Source organism: Nipponia nippon, unplaced genomic scaffold (assembly GCF_047370975.1).
Source record: "Nipponia nippon isolate SJK-2023a ecotype South Korea unplaced genomic scaffold, ASM4737097v1 scaffold_9, whole genome shotgun sequence".
NCBI lineage: Eukaryota > Metazoa > Chordata > Aves > Pelecaniformes > Threskiornithidae > Nipponia > Nipponia nippon.
This window is the reverse complement of record NW_028262413.1, coordinates 47,339,574-47,345,753: the sequence shown is the minus strand read 5'-3', so window position 1 is coordinate 47,345,753 and position 6,180 is coordinate 47,339,574.

The following is a 6,180-nucleotide window of genomic DNA, read 5'->3' as shown; positions in this document are numbered from 1 at the left end:
ATAGCAAGAAGTATTTTCATTGCCTAAAGTTGAATATGATTAGGATAAAGTGCACACACATTTCTAGGAGAAATTTATGTGCTGGCAATAATCAGGCAATTACAGCTCTCAAATCACCGCCCCTTTTCCAAACGAAAATCAAATTAATTAGTAAATTTTCCCCCCTCAGAACAATCTTTTACGCAAAGCTAATCCCCAGCCCCCCTTTGCCTGGAGATGAAATGAGCTCCCTGACGCTGCTGACAGCAGTTCTGGGCATCTCCCCCTTGGTCCTGGCTGCCATTTCCTCACTTTTCTTTTTTAAGGGGCTTTTCTTGCGATCCAGACAACACTGTGGTTAGGCTCGACCTGGAAACTACCAGCATGGAGGGCTGGGAAGGGTTCCTCAGCTTGGGAGGAGGCAGGAGAAGCTGCTCAGAGCTACTTGAGCAGAAGCCTTCGTGCTTCCCATAGACCCATTGTTGGGTCTTGTCAAAGTATTTTACTCCTTGTCATTTACTTGCAGCAACTCAGATACTCCCAGGCCCCACTTGGGGGTGGGAAACTGAGACAGAGACATTTGCATCACTCACATTGACCTAAAATCCCTAGGGACGCTCCCACAGCGAGCGCGGTGCTGCTGTGCTGGCACCTTGCAATGCTCTTACCATGCTCCGGTGAGATGGGTAAGCCAGCTAAAACCTGATTCTGCAGCTGGCAGAATCAAACCTGGCTGGCAAACCTGGTTTGGGGCAGCCAGGTTCCTGCAGTCAATGATTCATCCAAGAGGAAGAAACATGATGTGATCCCTCAATAAAAGCTGGGACCTTCAGGGAGATCCAGCACACGGCCAGGGTTATCATGTGCGCCGTTGCCTTCATAGCAGTCATTTGATGGCCACGCTCTGAAAAGCCCATATGTAAACGATGTCCTAGACTTTTAAAACTAAGGATCATTAGTGCTATTTTATGACAGCCTAACCTTATTGATTTTCCTGTCCTATTACTCCCCTTCAGTGACTCTGAAGCATAAACAACAAAATCATCACGGGGACTGTTTACATGACCTGACTGCCTGGTACGGATTGCGCGGCTGCTGTACCAGCATGGCTGCATGCCCATCACACCGGACAGAAGGTACATACTAGGTTTGCTTTGCTGGTCCCGGTCCCTTTACTAACTTCTTCCCTTTCCAGCAGGAATGCTTTGGGCCAGGAGTAAGCTCCGGGGATGCTCCAAGCCTTGCTGCGAGACTGCAGACTCAGTGGTGGAGAACATATTGTATTTAACAACAGTGCCCAAACAACTTTATGCTGCTGAGGAGCCAGTGAACCCAGAACAAGTCATTAACGACCCACATGGTCGGTGGGGGGATTCGTCAACTGCTTGGTACAAGTGTCCCATGTAGGCACAGAAACTTCTTAAAACAGCTGCAAATGCTTTGAAACTGTGCTGGACAAACAAGAAGACAACAACCAAGACATGAATAAACATCCAACTGACATGGAGAAACATCCAACTGCCCCTTCTGGTCCAGCATTGGCTTCTCTTTGCATTTCCAGGTGCTGCGGGGAAGGGGTATACCTCTCCGGGACCAGCACATTTAGACCCATCAGCAAGAAGAGTTGATCTAGTGGAATATGTCCCCGCTCATTGCAGGGGGGTTGGACTAGATAGCCTTTAAAGGTCCCTTCCAACCCAAACTATTCTATGATTCTAAGAGAAAATGGTTGGCCCTTCACATTGATTTTCGTGGGAACAAGAGGCACGTGACCTCTTCCCGGCATGCCCAATGCTGTTAGCAGCAGCCAGAGCTGAACAGCATGCCCTTGTTGAGCCATGAATTGTGCCAGGTGGGGTGGGACGGTCCCACCAGCTCCCCAGGACAGGCGTTTCAGTCCAGCATTGCCAAAACTGCTGCTGAGCGATGGAGGGCAGCTCCCAGTCCTATTAATTAGTCTCTCTGATTAACTTCCCATGCTTACAGAAACCTTCGAACCAGTGCTAAATTAGATTACTGAGATTAGTTTTATTATTTTCTCTTGGGTTCTTTGCTCAGCGCTGACAGAGGAGCCTTTGTTTCAGACTGGAAACGCTGCAGCAAGACACGGGGTACCACACACCGGTGCCTACCACGCCAGGTCCTGGCCAAGGCCACCATGAGCCTTGGTGGGCAGGATCCCGCCAACACCTATGGGCACTCACACAGTCCTTCGATTCCCAGCCTGAAGGCTCTCCCAGCACCCTTTTGGGTGGCACTTTTGCAGGTCAACAGCTGGCTTTCCCCGCTGAAGCAAACACTTTTGAACTCCCTTTCTCTCTTAAATGTTATTTCTTATTTCTCTGCAGCAGAAGCACGTTGCGTGGATGAGCACGGCGCAGTCCGGCTGATTGATGCCCTTCTTTTTTAAGTGTCGGGTGCATGTACAGTTCTGCTAGTAAATAAGGATCCACCATGCTCATAAAGTTTCAACACAGCCAAGCATGATGGTGCCATCTGCTACTCGTTCGGCGAGACATCACTTTATAGCAATCAGCAGCAGTAAGGTACCACGCTCGGTTATTAACTTCAGTGGTGGCTGTTAAAAGGGCTGTCGCAGCTGGGGAAGGCAGAGCCTGAGTGGGTTTCTCCATCAGCCCTCGAAGGGTATCGCTCGGTCTCGATGGCTTCGGCAGTCACGGAGCCGCTTTCTAAACGGAGCATTTCTGCAGGGGGAACGCGGGGCTGGAGTCAGGAGTAAGGGCTCAGGATAACACACCCAGACAGAAAGATTGATTGTAATTGTGTAAGATAGCCCTTAGCTCACCCGTGATTATAATTACATTAAATTGCTATTTAATGGTTTTCACATCATCTTTGACAGTAGGTTATTTTTGTAATCTTTATTTAAAATAAACTCTTTTTTTGTCTCATTGCTGAAACCCTTCTCCGCTTCCTTTTGTGCTCAGTGCATTAGGCAATCAGTTTGTCTTCATTATCCCCAGACTCCCGTATCATTTCATTATTACCACAAGATTAGAAAATAAGTAGCTCCCCCAAAAGGGCTTCTGGGTGAACAAACTTTCTGGCTAGAGTAAAATGAAGTGTAGCCTTTTCCCAATGCTACCCATATGCCACAGCCTGTTGTTTCCTAACACTACCCTGTCAGCGCAGCAGGAAAATCTGGGCTTGAAATATCCTCCCTCTGGCTTTGGTGGACCCGTTGTAGCAGGGGTTTCAAAGGGAAGGCCAGGCGCTATGGGAAGCTCTGCCTGCTCTCGGGGCAGAAACAAAATCCAGACCAACAAGTGGAAAACACTATTAATATTTCATCTCCAAAACGCTGTGTTAACGGCCGGGTGCTGTAATCCATCACTGCCGGTGGACAGCAAACCAAAGGGATAGGCGGACTGACCCAAGCAGAGACGCCATGCTCCAGCTGCTCCCAGAGCTCAAGACCTGGATTTTGGCTAACGTGCACCTCTAAATCCACTGCGGGTCACACAGACTTTTATATCTGTCTGAACCAAAACAGGAGGTGAAAAACTTCTGGGTGGATTCAGCGGCACGGGACCTGGAGGCCACTGAGCTGGAGGAGTCAGAGCATCCTCGCAGCTGCATCCCCACATCTGCTCGTCCATGCCATGCTGTCACCTGCTTCCGACTGGACTTTCCCCACGTCCGTTCCTTCCTCAGCATTGACCCAATCTCCCAGCTGGGATAGAAACCGCCTGGATCAGAAGCTTTATCATACCTTCCCACTCAGAGAAGTCAAAGGTCCACTTCTTGTCCTAAGATTCAAGGATCACTTCTTTGAGTAATTTACTACTAACTATGTAATTACTTTATTATGCTGCCTTAGTAAATAAATAAATAAATAAATAAGCACTTGCGGCCCAAGGGGTCTAGCTCTAATTACTAATAAAAAAAGCTGGGTTCAAGTAATAGTTGCCTTTTTAAAAAAATTGCAAAAAAGTTTTTTCGGTGACTCCTTGCTATGACTGCATGGTGAAGCATTTCTGCAATGAGCATGTAATGATTTACCGGGTTGAATATCTCAAGCGACTTCTGAAAACCAGACCCAGGTACCTCACTGCTCGAACCCCAAACTCAGCTGAGAAAAACTAATGGTGCATTTAGTGGCCTCTGGGATGGGTTATCTGAATTAAACACTGTCTGTGGCCACCCAAAAGCCGCTCTTGGGCTGGAGCAGGCAGCGCTGGGAAGAGCAACCGACTTTCCTCATCAGAGCAGTGTTCCCGTGGTGGCAAGAGAAGATGTGACACTTTTCCCCACTTTGCTTAACAAAATAAATCAAAAGGAAGGGATCTTGTGGTTGGCCTATTTTACACTGGAGGAAAAGGTGGCGTGGTGATGCTCGTCTCATCCAGAGCTCCCCACTGTGAAGCCCCACGGCCAGACGCAGCCCAGGATTGCTCTGGCAGGAGGAGGGTGATGGGCAGGACTGCAGAGGCAGCCGTGGCCGGGGGTTTGGTTGGGGGCCAAACCCACCCCCTCCAATGCGGAGGAAGTTACCTAATGAAGTCCTGTGACCCGGCCCTCTCCCTTATTGTCCCAAATAAACTGCTCTCGTGTTGTTTAAACACTCCACTGTCAAAACCTGATGGTTCTGGGACAGAAATGACCTCGCGGAGACACGCGGCTGGAAAATTCAGCTCGGGCAGTTTGTGTAATTAATGGTCCTGTTCCCAGAGAGAGACAATGATGAATCTCTGCATGCCGGGCATGGTGGGCAGGCCTAATTCAGCAAACCCAGTCACACTTGTCACCCGCACTTCGAGGTGTATCAACAAGCCAGCCGGACTAATGAGCCCAACTTCAACAGAAAATGACCTCATATGGGGCAGGACCCCGGCCGTGAATTTGCTCTTTGTTGTTGCAGCCACCTCCCTCCAACACGGCAGACTTGCAGCGTAATCCCCTGGTATCCCCTTGCTCTTATGTGTATTTTATATCTCTGAGAAATAGGCTTTGTTTGTGCAACGAAGGGCATGTTTAAATTGCTGGGCGACTCTATTAATAGTTTATCCAGCCAAACGGAAAAAAGTGTTTCCCACCTATATGGAAATGTGTGGGATATACACGGCTCTTTCTTTTCAAGCTAATGATTAATTTATCACTTCTCAGGTTTTTTTTCCTAAATGTGATGGAGTAATTAGCAGGGCTTTTTCCTAACTAAGTCCCAGTGACGTTGCTCTGTGCACGCTTACTAAGAACAGCTGAGCGTAGAAGAAATACCTGAGATACCAACAGGAGGCATTGAAAAAAATATTAAAATGGAAGGAGGAAGGTCCTTAAATATTTCTAGAAAAGTGTTTTTTTTTTTTTCCAGTATGCTTATCAAACCATAAGTATTTACAAAGAATAACCACAGTCCTGCTCAGAACCAAGAAGGGCAACCCCAAGCCATGACGGTATGTGTTTTCTTGATGCACCTATGCTTTCTTGCTCCTTGCTTTGGCTGGATTTGCCTCTCAGCTCCTCCGACAGGTCCATAACACTCCGTGGTACCATACTGGACTGTATCATTGTTGCATCTGACATCAAACGATTCCCGCTGGTTCAGAAGTACCCCACAATAGCAACCTCAGTTTTAGGGGGCTGATAGACCACTTCCAGCCCTCAAAACTTATCCCAGGCTGCCATATGTCATCTCTGGCCAAGCCTCAGTTCTGGGAAGGTGACACAACCACCACAGGACCACCAGAGGACCACAGCTTGAGAACTGCTGATACAGGAGGTGGGCTCATTCTGACCAAAGCAATACAAATTGGAGGTCAGGTTAGATTTAAGTCATGGGTGATTAAAAATAAACCACTGTTTCTTAAGATGGGTTAATGTAAGTTGTACACCCAGTAAGGAAAGAAAGGATCCTCTTAATTTGGTATGCTTTACTATAACAATACTCTTAATATCTTGGTTTCAAAACATCATTCAGGCGAAGTTAGCCAGATTAGCCAACTCCCAGAACCAGTGGATGTTAGAACATTTCAACCCTTTGAAATAGTTTTATTCTGATTTGGAACTAATGTTTTCTTAAGTTCCCTGTAGAACAAGAATTCCCTGTACTTTGCTCTCAAGAAACACAGAAAAGTGGTACCCCAAAAATGCACTCTGTCCTTTGGGGACCTGGTAGCTGCTAAGGGAAATGACTGAGAATCATATGAACCTTGCTCAGCACCTGCCAAGGGATCAGTGTTG